Source organism: Paralichthys olivaceus, chromosome 12, assembly GCF_024713975.1.
Source record: "Paralichthys olivaceus isolate ysfri-2021 chromosome 12, ASM2471397v2, whole genome shotgun sequence".
Lineage (NCBI taxonomy): Eukaryota > Metazoa > Chordata > Actinopteri > Pleuronectiformes > Paralichthyidae > Paralichthys > Paralichthys olivaceus.
This window is the reverse complement of record NC_091104.1, coordinates 15,165,796-15,182,633: the sequence shown is the minus strand read 5'-3', so window position 1 is coordinate 15,182,633 and position 16,838 is coordinate 15,165,796. Positions and strand designations below refer to the sequence as shown.

Sequence of the window (16,838 nt, the reverse complement as noted above, 5' to 3'; positions counted from 1 at the left end):
CTGTGGACTGAGTCCTGCAGCCGATCTTTATTTGCTGAGGCTCGATTACTGCAGGTCACTTTTACAGTTTCAGAAAGAAAATCCTGCAAGCCAAGCAAGCAGCCCATTCCAAACATGTTTAGAAAGGGTACCGCTCGAGTAACAGTAATTCATCATAAGGACAATGTATTATTATAACTACATATATAGCTTGTTGTAGACACTGACACCTACCAGCATGCAGATATCCACTAAACGTATTTCTGTGACTTATTCAGGGTGTTCTGTCTCGACAGGAGGAGCACAGAGCTGCAGGGCATGTCGGTGCGATCCACATGTGGCTGTCACTCTCTGTTTGAAATGTCTATAAAACATGATGGATATTGTAGCTCCTCTGCCTTCTAATGGGCTGACAAACTCTCTACATAAATCTGTGTTGAGGCAGCTGAGGTCAATTGTACTATCATATTATGATTTAGATTTTAATCTCATCATGCTTCTTGATTCATTCTTTCGGACAAATCCCTTGTTTGTTTGTGTAAGTTCTGCAGAGTTGTTTTCTTTGGCACTAAGGGAGGGACAGCTGGACCTCCGGCATATCTCCATGTCCTCGCTCCACCCTGCAGTGAAGCACTTGTATCATGTCCACTCTTATCACGTCTCTGTACCGGCAGGCCTTGTGCATCCTCCCCAGCTTGATGCTGGGCTCCTGAAATGGAGAGGTGGGTGTGTTGCACACATGGTACAGTCCTCGGACAATGTTTTAATTAAAAGACCTGCTTCAGAGGAGGGAGGCTCCCAAGGTGAGAGGTGGACCATAGGGTGAGAGACATCTGCCCTGCCTAGCACAAAGACAGATGGACACCTTCAGGGGCCCCTTTAATGCTAATTAATATGAAGATGAGAATGTTTTATTAGTGACCTGAAGTATGAGAATGTGTGGTGTCAGTTTATGTCAGTTTCTATCTGACCTTAAAGGATATGTATCACATTTTGTATTTTTGGTGGTTGTATGATCAACAGTGCATGTGTTCATTGTTATGGTGCATGTCTGGTGTCACCTTGTTCAATGATGTTCGTATTATTGCTGGATAAAATGGAAGTCAATAGCAATGGAATTAGTTTGTTTGTTAATTTTGGTAGAATCTATTTATTGTGCACTTACCCAATAATAGAGAATATAAAATATGACCAGATTGGATTAAAAGGGACTGTTTTTCCTTCGCTCTACAGAGTGCTAGTGTTAGTGTTTGTCTTTGTATCTGGATAAATGGGTCTGCCCAGGTTTTTTTATTTTTCACTTTCTTTAAATTTGATGACACAGGGTGTTTCCCTTGACGGAAGTATGCTCTCTATGAGTTTTGTATACGTGTGATAGTTATTAGTTTCTTACCTAAGGGGAGACTAATCTACATCTGAGAACTGGAGTGTCTGTGGTTAAAATACTGATGCTTGTGTCGTTTTGCTGACGCGGTCGGTTCTTTCTCTCTCAATTAAAATCAATTATATAATTGAATCTCTAATTTTAGACAGTCAACATGATGGATCTATCCACATTTAGCATCATTTCCTTCTTATTTTCATCTCAATCAAATACTAATCTTGCATTTGTGCTCGTGCAAGGAAAAAGACAGTATTAGTTCTAATAGTGTTTTTCCTGTTTATGATGTAAAACATATATGGTGAGATTATCTCATTGTTAATTCATGAGATCCTCAGATGAATAATAGATGTCCTTTGAGAGAGCTGCCCTTGTGCCTACCCTTGTTATTAAGAGAATTCCAGATCATATCGGGCCAGCAGGCTTCCTTTGGTGTCCTGCAGAAGTCTTTTTCAAAACCGGCCATTGATCCATCATGTTGCCATGGTATTGCACATATCGTACATCATCACATATGATATTCTGCATTTTCTGCTCCTGTCTGTAGTAAAATTGGACGTTGACATTTTCCTATGTTGCTGTCCTGACATTTGAGAATCAGCTCTGGATCATAAACCGGGGACTGGAATCAGTGTTGTTGCTCTGCAGCAGCAGTGTGATAGATGGTGAACTTGATAAACATTTCACTAGTTCAACATTTAAATTACTAAGAAAATAATTACTCTCCTTTGTGGAATGTGTGATTATCGTACTCGGTGTTGGAATGATACTCTTCATTACTACTGTGTTTTAAAATGGCAATAATTAAACATCTGCCACATTTCAATTATTTCCACTTGTGGGTAAGAACGGCCTCGAGCTAATGGGAGGCTGTGCCCTGTGCGTCTTGGGTATGAGATCCTGAATAATCGAGATAATTATCTCCCTTAGCAACAAGGTTTTTTTTTTTCCAAAAGGAATTACCATAAAATATTGCTAATTTTAATGGGAGACCTAATGCAACTATCGCAAGAGGGGCTGAGGATGGAGAAGTGGCTGAAGGCTTGAATCATTCAACCCATATAAAGAAAGAGAAGGGGGGAGGAGGCAGTGATGTGTATATCAAAAGGTGGAGTCACATCTATTGTCACTGATTCATCTGAAAGGTAATGTGTGATTGAGTGATTACTCATCCCATAAGTAAGTAACTGTATTATATACATGCTATATTCCCATCACATCATCATTTTGATTAGTAGATTAGTATAAATTAATATGTCCACTTTTAAATTTTTTTTTTTCCCTGCCCTTCCACACTCATCACACACATTCTCTCACACACACACACACACACAGAGGGCCACAAAGGTCAAGCAATTAATCTAACCATAAACCACGATAAATTACAAAGACCAATTTTACAGAATAATCCATAACAATATCAGTGCTGGGTGTCCAGGCTGTAAATACAGAGGCCGGCTGCTGTGATGCGTAGCTGCTGAGATCTAGTGGAAAATAAACTCTTACTGGTTCAGAGTGAAATTCAGGGTCAAGTTGTTCTTATTCCCTCTCCTTCTGTTTCTTGCCCTCAGTTGGTTTCTGGTGATTTGTTGGGTTTATGTTTTGTGACATGTAATGCTAACTGAGTCCCTTTGTTTTTTTTCCCCTTTATGAAGCTTCAGCTTGAAGCTCGAAAGGCAATGAAACTGCTCGGCTGTATACACTAGATGTTCTCACCCTGAGGAGGATTTGCAGCAGTTTCTGTCAGGATACTTATTTTACATGCGGTCTTCTTTCAACCTGCTTTTCATTTCTTTTTTACAATATAAAGCACTCTCTTTTTTTCTTAAGATCAAACCAAAAAAAACGAGAGAGTCATCAGAGGAGTGCTTTAACCCTGTCACTCACTGCTGACAGACCTGATCTTCAGTGGAAGTGAGTTCTGTGTAGGAGATGAGCTCCCAGAGGCAGCCGCTTCAGAGCTGAGCGCACGGTATCAGCTCACCCCTTAATGAAGCTGCTGTAATCGCACTCGTACAGGATGGTCGTCTCTCATTAGCTCTTTGGGTGGAGGAATGCTCTGCATCGCTTTGATGTTGTGAAAGATTCTCACCACTGCGTCTAGAATAAAGAGAGTCTTCCCCTCAGATAACGGAAGGAAGGAAGGAGGGCTTCCCTCTGTTGTGCTGCGGATGTCAGGAAAGCGTTTGAGCTGGGGAAACCTTTGTTTTGCTTCCATAACAAATGATAAGAAAAAAAGCAGACCATTATTGTGATTTGTTCTAGGGAAATTTTCCAATTCATTGATGCTCCAACCCTCACCTAGAAAACACGAGATCGCAAATACAAACGGTCGGAATGAGAATTTTCTGTCGGGTAGCGGAGCTCAGCCGCAGAGAGGGGATGAGGAGTTCAGACACCAGGAGGGACCTCTGAATAGAACTGCTGCTCCTTCACATCGAAAGGAGACGGTTGAGGTGTTTCCTTTAGTCAGGAAGCCTTTTGGGCGCCTTCAGTTGGAGGATGCCCAACCTCGAGGAGACCTGGGGTTAGATCCAGAACTTCCTGGAGGGGCTTCATATCCAAGCTGTCCTGGGAACACCTCAGGAATCCCCAGGAAGAGCTGGAAGGTGGGACTGGAGAGAGGAACTCCTTGAAGGCCCTATTGACCTGCTACTTCCAAGATCCAAGTCAGGATCAGCAGGAAAAAAATGAATGATGGAAATATAATTTGAGGAAATAAAATGTGTTGTCCCTCTGATGCACTAGTGACATGAGCAGCTTGTTTTCCTGAGACTTTTGCTTCAATGATGCTAAATAAGTGGCCATAAATAGATGGATGGATGAGGAGATAGTTGCTCACAGATGTTTAAAGCACGTGTGTTGCTGTTCCCAGATGATTTTGAACCTGTTTGAAGCACCTGGCATTTGATAAGTCTCCCTTCCAAAGTTTTAAGACTGGATCTCATTTTTTTTCATACACACTGGCTGAAGCTGGCAAGGCTGCTGTCTGTAGATAACACTGGGGCTTGCCACACAGCAATTGGAGAAAGGCGAAGAGATGAGAGAGAGCAAAAAGGGGGAATGATTGTGAGGGAGTGCGGGTGAAAGTGAGGGGCTAACGCTTATTTTTCTTGACTCATTTTAGATTGTCTAGGGGGCTTCGGTCACACATGGGAGCTTCCTACGTTGGCACTGATTAGAAGGCGCCACCATTCTCCAGCCCTCAGCAGAACAGCTGCAGGGAATAAAACCAAACATGGGCTTTCCTAATTGTCTGCATACCTGTAGGGCACTGTCAGTTTGTCAGTTAGTTTATCACACTGTTTACTCAATGTGTAGGAAGGGAAACAATTAAAATGGGATCAAAGATGAGTTGAAATTGAGTATAAAAGATTGTCATGTAGCCTTGTGTTTTTAAAAAGGAAGTATAAAGCTGACCCTTTGATTTAAAATCTTGTAATATGACCTTTAAGATTTTAATGAGGCCAGTTTAAGTTTAAAGAACAACATTTTGTGTGAAACTGCACCATAAGAATATATATATATATATATATTGCCTTAGTTTGACTATATGCCTTTGTGGTCCATTGCAGGTCTTTATTAACTTCTAGGGGCCCTGTTAATAGTTAATTCTTCATAAATAGTTAAAATGTTTTTCATCTGCATGTATTTAAATATTAGTCATTTTTGATCTACATTTTTTATGGCTAAAGGTAACACTAAACATAAAGTACAGCTGATGATCAGTAGGTTTTATCATATGGTACCATGAGCATCTGTATCAAATTCCATGGCAAATAGATAGTGCTTTAATCTTTGAGCTCGTTTGCTACTTTGGATTAAATTGTGTGTTTAGTACCTCTGCTGAGAAGGTTATGTTTTTGCTGTGTCTGTAGTTTTTTTTGTTTATGCAAAAGCTACTGCACTGATTTCCATGAAACTTGGTGGAGGAATGGAGGAAAGAACCCAAAGAGTAAGTGGCGGATGCAGGAAGTTTCTAGCACTTTCTTCAACATTGCGTTACCTGACATTTTCACTGATTGGTCAGAGAATAATTAATGTATCTTAGTGAATTAAAAAAATCAGGCATATTTGGGGGACTGATCTCGATGAGTTACACAATTTGGTGTCACATGATTGAAATTAAGAGGACTGGTGCACCTTGGTGGAGTTAAGCACTCCACTGTAATTAGTTATTTCTATAATAATTGATGGAACTGAGCATCTATGAGCATCTTTATACACGTCTTTGTCCACATTTGTAACTGCAACCTTCATTAGAGTAACTGCATTGCAGAGTTTTGCATCTTCTAGTTTGGTGTAAGCGAAGGTAACCCCTGCTCTTGGCTACGACGGTCACAGATCAATGCTTTCTGGATAGATCATCTGCCAGTGAACAAACACACCAGTGCACACATTAGAGCGGCATAATTATACTAGGAGAGTTGAGCTCTCAGCTGAGGGAAATCAAGGTTTTAATTTAATTAAAGTTAAGACTGCATACGAAGCATTGTGCTGTGTAGGTCTTTAGGTTTTACAAGCTGGTAGCCCAGGCCTGGTAGCTCTCTGGAGGAAAATTAAACGCTGACTGCTCTACTGTTAACATGGAAATCTATGGGCTGTGCCACAGAGTGGAGTTAGTGTCACCGTTCCTGAGCGTTATTATGTTCAGTGACAAACCAACTGTCTTTATATCATCAGCTGAACATAATGATCAGGATTTGGAGTGAGATCATGACAGAACTGTATCCCCTGCATTAATCCGCCTCCAGAATTTCAACCACATGGGCTTCAGACTGACTCAAAATAACTCTATTGACAGATGGTAGACCTGCCGTGAACAGAAACAATCATTATATCTCTGTGGAAAAAGAGTCTCATTTAAATCTTTTTGCTCTCCCCCTCCTGCTGTGTTGCACTCAGGCAGAAATGTATTGAGTGTGCACACACACACCCAAACACACACACACAAGGCAAAACTTCCTATCATCTTAGCGTTTTGGATTAATGTCTGTTAAATTACCTTTTTAGACAGAATTTACAGCTATAGATTGTGTATATCAAAACGGATTAACTTTTTTTCCCTCAGTATCTTTGCTTGAAGCTCATCATTTTGAGAAACTTGTGAAAGTGTTCTGTAACTTAGGCGCATTATGCAGCATGCAGCACTAGTTATAAGAATGAGATCCTGAGCTAGTGCTGGAACAGAGCTCAGTGCTACTTGACCAGACCTTTAGATGCAGCGTGGCGCTCTGGATTTTACAGCTCTCCATAGACAAGCAGGCTATCGACAGAGAGCAGGAAGACTCCTACTAAATTCTGATTACAGCCACTTTGTGACACCTGGGGGAGCGGGAATAATTTCTTTAAACCCGTCATAAATATTCACAGCAACTTAATTGTGCATGCTGAAGTGATATAAAGACCCACCAGCGTCACACTTCTGGGATACTGATGCTACAGAGCGGACGGCTTTGGCACCTCATTGGACTTGTGAGGAACTCACAGGAACAGTCCGTCTCTTCACGTCAAACATTTCCAGCTTGCGTCTGCTCACTCAGCCCTGCCTTCTGCCTGCCGGTGCTGTCCATGCAGTTTCAGCTCTACTGAGACTCCGCCACGCACTTTCCGCCATTGTTCCTCCTTCACGGTACCTCCCCCAGTCTTTTATTGACTATTCCACTAATTGCAGGCCTGCATAAACAAAGTGTGCAGGAGACTTGGCAGTGTAAAATGCTCACATAATTAGTTTTGCAGGGGGGAGGACTGTGTCTGTGGACATTGATCTGATGGTTTGCTGTATTGAATGGGTGAGGGAGGGACTCCAGTGACGGTGACATGTAGCCTGTCACATGGATCACAGCCTCCTGCCAATACTGCTCCCCCTCTTCAGCGCTCTGCTGCGGAGCATGTCTTAGAGTGACACAGGTGCCAATTGATTCAGGGTCATACAAGGGAGGCATTGTCGTAATTTCACACATTATTCCTTTGCCTTTTTATTGTTATTCCATTCCGTTGTCAGCTTTTGCCAAGCTTGCATCATGTCTTAATTAGTGAAAACAGCCCCAGCTCGTCAGTAACGACTGCAGAAATACATGTATCAACTCATTCATTTGTGTCTTCATGTGAAATTTCCTTTGAAAAGGACGGTTTTGTATTTGCACTGTGGTACTGCAGCTTTTGCGGCACAAACCAGCAGAACCTGTTAACACGGGAGAGGGTGAGCTGGTGGAAGGCTGTGTGCTGGTCGTTGCAGGAATTAAGATTGTGATGATGGGAGTGTTGGGGTGCAGGTGCAGCGAAAGCAGGGGAGGTGACCTTGGCCATGGTGGCGACCCCCAAGAGGAGCAAGCCATCTGTCTTGGGCCATGCGGAGGTGACCCAGCATCATTGTTTAGTCTGAGGGGGTACACTGGGGCCAGTGGAAGGGCCAGACCTCCTGGGTGGGGAGCAGAATGGGGTGTCTGAGCTTTATGATGATAAAGAGAATGAAGATGTCGACCAACTGTGTACAATAAATTATGCCCTAAAGTTTTTTTAAATGTTCCAACAAGCTGTTATCTGCTCTATTATTTAGAGAGAATTCAGTATAAAATAAAGGAACTGCTGCTTCACGCTGAGTGTCCACCTCTGTGGCCTCTCTATTTTTTACACCAATGAAAAAACCTCTGCCATAATTATGCTGTCATTTTGATGTGGATCCCTACAACCCCTCACCAATTTGTGAGGCATTTTATTGAAAGCAGTAAGAGAAGAAGCAATTTGAACATCATTTTCTCCCTGATTCAAACTGGGCTTCTATTCTCCATCTTACAGGAATCTTTTCTATTCAGCAGCGGTTCTGTTAAGGCCGAGCACACTGGTGGAAAAACACTTGTACTCCTTCTCTATGGTGAGAGCAGCCTCCAAAATGAAAGAAAAGCACTGTTGAAACATTTACAAATGTAAAATTCTCAAACTGCAGAATAAGTCCAGCCACCTTCTGTGAGGTTGCGGTGCATTCGCTGCCTAGAGTTCAAATGATGTCAGAATACTGACATGCTCACAGTGACAATGATGCCGCTGAGAGAAGGTGCATTAACCATGTTCACCATCTTAAAGCGTTTTTGACATAAGTGTTGGAAAATGTCCAGAAAACAACGTCTTGAGTCAGACTGAAAAATGTCTGGAACCTTCAGGCTAGAGGTTTTACCTGGGTAGAGCAGAAGCTGCAGATATCTTTTTTTGGAATACAGAACATCGACATTGTTTTTTCATTTTTGTGTCTCACATTTGAGAAACGTCATCGCTACGCCCACTTCTTGCTGTGAATTGTCCTGCTGTATTCTCACATGGGTAGTACCATCAGGAGGACAAATTCATGTGGATTCATCCTCTGTAGACTATGAATCTTTATATAAAATTGCAACTTATCTAATGATAGTTTAGATATTTCAGTCCGAACCAAAGTGGTGATTGTCGTCCATAAATCCATTCTTTCTGCGTAGTTTAAACTTTATAAATAATGTTTACTTGGGCTTTAGTAACTGAAAACTCTTCAGGGTTAGAGTCATTATATTTTTGGTGATTTTTTACTGACCTTTTTTCCCGTGTCCTCTTTGGTCTCAGGGGAAGAGCCAAGGACCAAATGGGGTATTGGTACCAGACAAAGACATTTGATGAAGCAGTCAGTCTGACAGGGACATGGCAGACGTGCAATCAAGGTGTTAAATGACAGGAGGGCTGTAATGTCTGTCCTTTCAGTTTAATCACAACCCCATTGCTCAAGTTCTTTCTCAGCTGTTTCAATCAACCTCTGTGTTTCCTTTCAAGACTTGACCCTCTCAGCTCGCCCCCGTCCTATTCTTCACTCTGACAAGTTTCACTTCTCACCTCGAGCTCATTAGTCACCTTCGGTAAGTAATAACATGACTGCAGCAGGATTTATATGTTCACAGGATTATGGTCACATAAATGAGGAACTGTGGTCATACAAAGCCAGTCTGTAAAATAATAGGGCATTTTAAGCCTGATTAGGTAAAAGTAAAGTAGAAATGTGTTAATGACACCCAACAGTGAAGACTGAGCTTTCACCCCCTGGACTCCAGCTGGATTGAGAATTTTAAGACAAGGTTCCAAATGGCAATGAAAAGCATCAGAGGGTCGACACATACCCTGTGCACACTGTATAAACCCAAATCTGTAAATGCTAACTAAATGACTGGTTAATCTAAATAAGCTATACACTACTCCTCTGATAATAATTGCAAAATGTACTATACTATATATGATATATATGCATAGTCTCTATGAATCATAATGTTGTTTTGAATCTACTGTATATTAGCTTATCTAGAGATACCTTCCCCGGTAATTAACCCATCAAGTTTGGTGAAAATCCATCTATACGTTGTTGGATCATTTTGTCCACACAGAGACGGGGATGAAAACAATATCCTGCCCTTATCTACGCTGGCAATGTGTGGGGTTAAAAGTTCTGTTCCTACAGTTTTAACATAGGCCTGTAAAATCCAGACAAGTCTACATGATATGGGAACTGGTTTTTTGCTGGTGAGGTAGATTGTTGGGGTTGAATGGGTTGATTTGGTTTACATGTCCAAACTCATCCTCCATTACTGGTTGGGGCACTGTGTGCTTCAGGATAGATGAGAAGACGAGTGTTATTTGCTGTGTCTTTTGTACAGTATAGATTTTTCTGTAGCCGTGTACAGTGTTTACATTGGGATTGAGCCCCATAGGTGTGTGGAGCCGCTTTCTTCGAGCTGACATGTCTCTCAAATAGTTAATTTCATGGTTGGCACAGTGCACCATCCCCCACTGTATTGAGTGAGAGTTAAGCTTGTATAAATGCATTGGTTTCTCAAACAGCACACACCTCTGACATTCTGCTGCCGCTCTGAGTCCAGTGTGTGTGAAATGGTGTGTGGTGAATCCGGCTTCTTTTAGCATGGCTAGCAACCCCTTTAGATTTCATATGCTCCATTACTCTTCAATCTGGACCATGTTAAAAGGCAAAATGTATGTGCAGGGCTGCCACTATATCAGAGAAAATTATACTTTAACTGTTATTTTGGATGCAACATTTATATGGTGTGCCAGAAAAATATGTAAACTATATTCCAAATAAAAATTAAAGTGAATTTAAAGGTATAAGAGACACTTGCTTTAGTTGTGTGGTCTTGATTGAATAGTTTTATGTCCAGATTGAAATTTATGGCTGTATGAATTCACCATATAGCAACCCCAGACAAGACTTACATGAAACCTCCTCATCGTGAACCACACTGTTGCTATCAAATTAAGTGTAAAGTGTCTCCTCTGTGACCCTTATGACCAGTTCACAGATGGAGATCCAGCAAGAAACACACTCTGTCCTTTGACCGTAATCTTGACTCTTGACCAGGATCATTGAACTTGTCTGGATCGTGACCTTGTGGAAGATGGAATGTGGAAGACATAAGGTTCACGCTGGCTTTTAGCTTAAGTGATTCTTGTATGCACTTCTACCTGACACTGATATATGAAAAGCTCCATTTTCTTTTGAGGGAAACACGCACGTTAATTATGTAATTCTGATAAATGTAATTAAAAACTGGCAAAGCAAACCGTACATACTGAAGTGGGCCTCCCTCCCTTCCCGTTGTGAGCTCAGATAAAAATAACATTTGAATTGTGGCGATGCCAAACGCTTACAAACAGCGAGAGAACACAATATGAAACAGATGTCACCACAGATGGAGGATAAACGGATGCAAACATTTCTATTACACCGCAGAACTGTCACTTGTAGCAGTAAAGGATCATTACGTTTGTGTTGGAGTCAAAAACCTGAAGAACAGAAAATCATCACGGCCTTCGATATGTTTCATGTGACACAATAAGATAGAAATGATGTATGATGAATTATTCTTGTTGAATACTTTAGCCAGGGATTTAATATCTTTTTTTTTTTTACTTTACTTTTTTTTTCTTTCTCCCTTTTAAGTTTAAAAGGGAGAAAGAACTCCCTTTTAAACTTCCTTCTCAAGAAATGTCTATTGGCATCTTTCTGCGTGAAATACAGCCACACTTCAACCATTAACCTTTACTTGTCTTGTTGTCGGGTTGAGGTTGCTTCTAACTAACTGTAGGCTAACATAACGTGCTGCAAGAGCCAAGTAGAGAGTATGTTGGCACCAGAGTTGAGTGTAATATTAATAAGCCACGTGCAGCATCGAAATCTTTGTTCCGAAACGATCAATCAGGCACCAGTTCTTACACAAAAGGCTCTTACCGGGTTTCAGTACTGCACCCTACCTGCAGGTGTGGTCCACAACAGCATCCATTAGTTATTCAATAGTTATCATCTAAACATAGACATTATTTAATGATACTTGCATAAATGAGTATGTCCTGGGTTTATACAGACTAATTTGCATTATTTTATTGAAACCTTGAACTTACTAATGCTGTCCGTGCCTGTTTTAAAAGGCCATTTCCAAAGATTATCACATCATTAATTAAAGGTCAATCTGAAATCTATTTGTCTCTATGAAAAGATTTTTAAATGAGTTTATTAAATTTTTTACCTTTGATGGGTGCCACATTAACCCCTCCAAAAAAGGTGTCAGGTGTAGTACTTTTTGGTGTGTCTATATTTTTTTGACCAGTGTGCCTAGGAAGTTTCTGGTGACACACTGTCTGGAGCTGTCACCTACTGAGAAATCCTAAGGGAGCGCAGGTAGTGATTTACACAGTGGCAGGACACCTGCAGTCTTCACCATGGTGTGTTATGACATGTAATCGCTTTACTCCCCTCTGCGTATCTCAGCAGTTTTTTGTTTTGCACTGCACCTCAGTCCTCGCCTTATACCTCTGCATGTCAAAATGTTTTTGTGAAGCTTGTTGGAGGCCTTTTGTTTTGTGCTTTAAATGGATTTGCTTGAACTGGTCTGTATGTCATTTGTATGGTGGGTGCATAGACTGTATATAAAGATGGACAACACGTCTCCACCTGCTCCAGCTGTCGAGAAATGAAGCTAAAATATTCAGAATTTGAATGCAACCATTTTTGAGCATTTGGAGCCAGAGCTTGCATAGTTGCAATTGGGGTAATGGAATATGAATCAGTGAAAAGTAAAAATCCACATGCATGTACTTTGACTTTTTGATTTCTCCCTTGTTCCAATAACATGGCGAAAGCACGATTCGTGACTTATCTTACAGCCAGCATTCAGGGGGCGATCAAGACATGTTGGCTTCACTTTTGGGGAGCTGTCATGTCACCCATCTTTAAGTACAGTCTACTGATGTGTGTTATATGTTTGACAGTATATTGGAACTCAAGGGGCTCCAGATGTGCATCTTTACAGTGAAATCCAGAGGCCGCACATATTCAGTTAACTGGAGGGGGTTTAACAGCTGGTTATATGGGCAGTGTTTTATCGACCATCCCCCTATAATAGATGTAACCTGCAAACATGGTGGATTTAAATATGTGAGGTGGTGGTGCTGAAGTTTCCTGATAATTGCATGGCAGCTGTCATGTCCATGTGTCCATCTTTCATACGATTTGGTTTTTATTGCCTGACCTATAATACCTGCAATGAATGTTATTTTTTTAAACCAAGATGATATTAACTGTATTTTTTTTATATATATAATTTTTGTCAAATATCTGTCAAACAATATCAATTGATTGGATTTCCATAATTTTAATGGTCACAGACATAATAAATAATTTTAAAAAACCTAGTAGCTATCGCTCTTACCTAAACAATGTTACAAAGTTCTTTACAAAATAAAAGAATCAAACAATAGAGAACAAGACAAAACAAATTTAAGAAAGGGAAGAAACTGAAAATATTTATCTTCAGAGTAGATATTTTAATGTAAAGCCAGAGGCACTTGGACTGTTTTGTGTCTATGTAGCTGCACGTATGATATGCAACACTGTGGTGCACTTTGGACTGACACAGGCATATTTAATGTTTTTGATAAAGGAGTCATGATGACGCATGAGGAAATCGAACCACCATCTTGTGGTTGTACTCATCTGTCAACCGGTCAAGATGCACTCTACATTCATGTCTGTCCAGACTCATATATATATATATTGAAGACTTTAAAGGCATTTCATTGGTATCAGGTGTTTTTTATCTTGGTTAACGTTTGAATTTCTGTCTTATGGCCAAAAATGTGTGAAGGGAGGCCACAGTGACCGTTGATCTTTGATCACCAAAATCTAATCAGTCCATCCTTGAGTCCAAGGTGTTCCTGAGATATCATTTTAACGGGAATTGGATGGCTGGAAGGACAACTTGAAAGCATAATGGCTCCTCCCACGTCTGTCGCAGGCATGGAGGCATAAAAACCCCTCATTCTCTTGGTGCTTGTCAGAGAGTCTGTAGTTTAACACTTTACGGTGGAATGTGATTCTGACTGTCATCTCTTCTTTACAGGTCACTCATCATCGACATCCGACTCTAAACACAGCCAGCACTTAATCTGAAGCCTCCTGCCCTGATCTGCTCACTGACTCTGCCATCCATTGAGCCCAGGATGGACAGATACCAGGAAAAGGTAAAACATGTTGCTGAGAGGCTTGGAGATGACACGTACCACAGTTTCCCTATTTTTTTTTTTTAAACAAGGGGCAAGCACTCAGTGGTTACAAACACCCACGCAGAAGTATTTGAGCGTGCAGACAAATGTTTTTCATGTAGGTGTTTGTAACCGTAACACACATACATAGAGAAAGAGAGAAAGACGGAACACAAGCATGTTCTCTATTTTCCGTGCCCTGGGCGTTAGACATACACCAGGAGCAACAGAAATCTCGCCAAGTGGGATAAGATCATAAAACTGCAAGGCACATCTCCTCTCATTTTCAACTAAATGGTTAAAACGGTGTCAGCATGTTACTGCGAGCCCCTCAGGATCCAAACACTGGCTGGTCTATAAACTAAAGCAGTTACTCCATGACAAAACACTGAATCTTTTCCCATCAATAAAGATTATATTCGAAACTGTGTAGTAATCGCAAACATATGGGGAAAAAAATGAAAATAAAGCAGGGCTGGGAAACACTAGGTCTTTTTTTTTGTTATCAGCAGATACCTCAGTGTTGACATGGTAGTAAATGCAGTTACATTTATCACTATATTGTGAGGGTATTTTAGAGATGTTGTTTATTCTTCGAATGAGACAATGCACGCCATATAGCTATGGCCAAACATCAAACATAACACCAACCAAATGCATGCTGCTTACTGCACTTGATGGCTTTGGTTGATTCTCAAGTATCAACCAAATCATCACGATAAATGAAAGATTAAACATTGAATTTTATTGTTAGTCTTTTCATCCCTAGCTTTGAGTAGTCAATAAGACTGGATTTACCATTTAAATACAAGCTGTATCCTTGTTATTGGGGATGTAGTGAGCAGTGTTTTCCAGTGTGATGACTTTGACTAATCCTTCCACAACCTCTTTTATTACACTTGTTCCTTTTGTAAATACTGTGATACAGCAGGTTGCAGAAATGCTGATAGGAGCTAATTGTCACATTGCCAGGGGATTGTGCTGTGTTTTCATTTTATTTCCTCCCTTTGCTCATCCAGCCTCTTCTCTGTGCTTTATTGGCAGAAATTAAACTGTCATTCTTCTAAGTTGTAAGGCTTTGTGTTAACCTGCGAGGACCCGCTGAGGTCAGGTGTCACTTCACGGTCTGGGCACAGATGAGAAAGGAGGAGAAAGGAGTGATGATGATAAACTGAATTAAAGGCCATCAGAGGTTGGGAGACTGGATCGGCTGCAGAGGTGTCAGTTAGTAATCTCTGCAGCGGTCACAGTTTGCTGAAAGAAATATTTCATGCAATTGTCAGTGGAATCGGTTGTCATTCAAATGTGAGAAATTTTCAAATAAAAAAGTGAGAATCTTGAACATAAGTCACTGTGAAATAGTCTGCGTGCGAAGCCATTACTGAAATGCATTAGACCTCTGCACCCCCCAAAAATACATCATTTATTGTCAAAGCAGAGGTGATTCTCTTCACCTTATTTCCTGCTGTATCCTACATTACAAAGCACCAGTGTGGTATCAAAAATCCCTGTAATACCTTTTCTGTAGCAGATGTGTTAAAAAAGGTTATATCGTTCCCTCGAGGCAGCAAACTTGATGCATTCACTCCTCTCTGCTTCTTTTCACTCATTCTGGTTTTGACAGCGCTGTGGGGTGAATGTAGCTGAAGGCAAGTTTGAACCTCATGCACCAGCTCTCCATGAGGCCACACAATTACGTGGTGCTCGATAGCAGAGCCTGACTTTGACGCGGTCTCGGTCACCATATTGCGCGGGGTGGGAATAGAAGCCACCTCTTGAAAAGAACTCCCCGAGGGCCCAATGCAGAAGCAACGTTAGCGATCAACTGCTGGTGTAATGCAGTGTAAGCTGTCACGTTAGCATGAAATGCTGATAAGACAGTTTTGCTCACACATAATTTCACATGGACTCATCTATTTTCTATTTAGCATCATTATCAGCCAGAGCAGTGAACAGTTTTACTGGACGTGAGCTGACTTCTTAATTCGAGAACATTTTCTTCATCGTGTTTGTGTGGATTTTGGAAGGGTAACGGCGGCGGAATCGTTATTCAGTCCTGCGCCATCTGTGCTTTGAGGAAAAGGGCTTGAATGGTGCTCGCATGATTGAGTGGCACCTGCTTGTCAGAGGGTTTCTGCAATTTCTGCACTCAGACGGCAGCACTCCACCTGCATGCCAATCAGGCAGTCAGCATAATCCCCTCCACCTACATGCACTCATACAGAAAAGCCTGCTCTCCCTCCCCTACTCTCTTTCCTCCAGAGTTTTCTTTCACAGCAGATCCCTGGTAGACGGACACACATGCCCATCAGAGCAGCCATTCATGCATTGATGACACTTGAAAACAGGCTCTAATTAAATTTTCTCTGCAGATATCAGTGTGTTTTTGTCAGCTGGGTTGTCTTACCTAAACATGGAGGTAAACCGACACTGACGCCTTCTAATGTCTGCTTACTGGAGCATGGATGCCAGCATCCCCCCCCCCCCCCCCCCCCCCAATGTGTTGAGTGTGAGGATTTTGTTTTTCTGTTATTTACAGTGGCTGACATCTGTAAGAACACTTTCAATGAAAGGAATCGGAGGGAAAAAGAGAGTTTCTGTGCTATTGATTTACATACAATGCAAGATGTGAAAAAGACCTTTGCCCAAACCTATGATCATCTGCAGTGCTATGTGGTGTGTGTGTAGGTGTACTTGCTGGAGGAGCGAGTGTGTGTAACTGTGTGATCATGCATCTGAGTGTTTCCGTGTGTGTGTGTGTGTGTTAGTGTGGAATAACAGAAGCTTCAAAAAGGGGTTATGAACGACTGTATCAGCAATAGGAGCTCTGCCACGCACATACAAAGCACAAGCCCATTCTCCTGAGCATCTCCTGTGATCTCTGTCTTCCCTGTCATGTCAAGACAGTAACGGG

General features: G+C 41.3%; 1 long non-coding RNA gene across 6 annotated transcripts in view; it reads left to right on the top strand.

The window, feature by feature from the left end:
- LOC138404808 (uncharacterized) overlaps positions 1 to 16,838 on the top strand; it is a 112,436-nt gene that overhangs the window by 22,553 nt on the left and 73,045 nt on the right. For all 6 annotated transcript variants that reach the window (XR_011244729.1, XR_011244728.1, XR_002202636.2 and 3 more), the window contains exon 3: positions 13,783 to 13,903. This is a non-coding gene — a long non-coding RNA (uncharacterized lncRNA). The remainder of the gene's footprint in view (positions 1 to 13,782; positions 13,904 to 16,838) is intronic.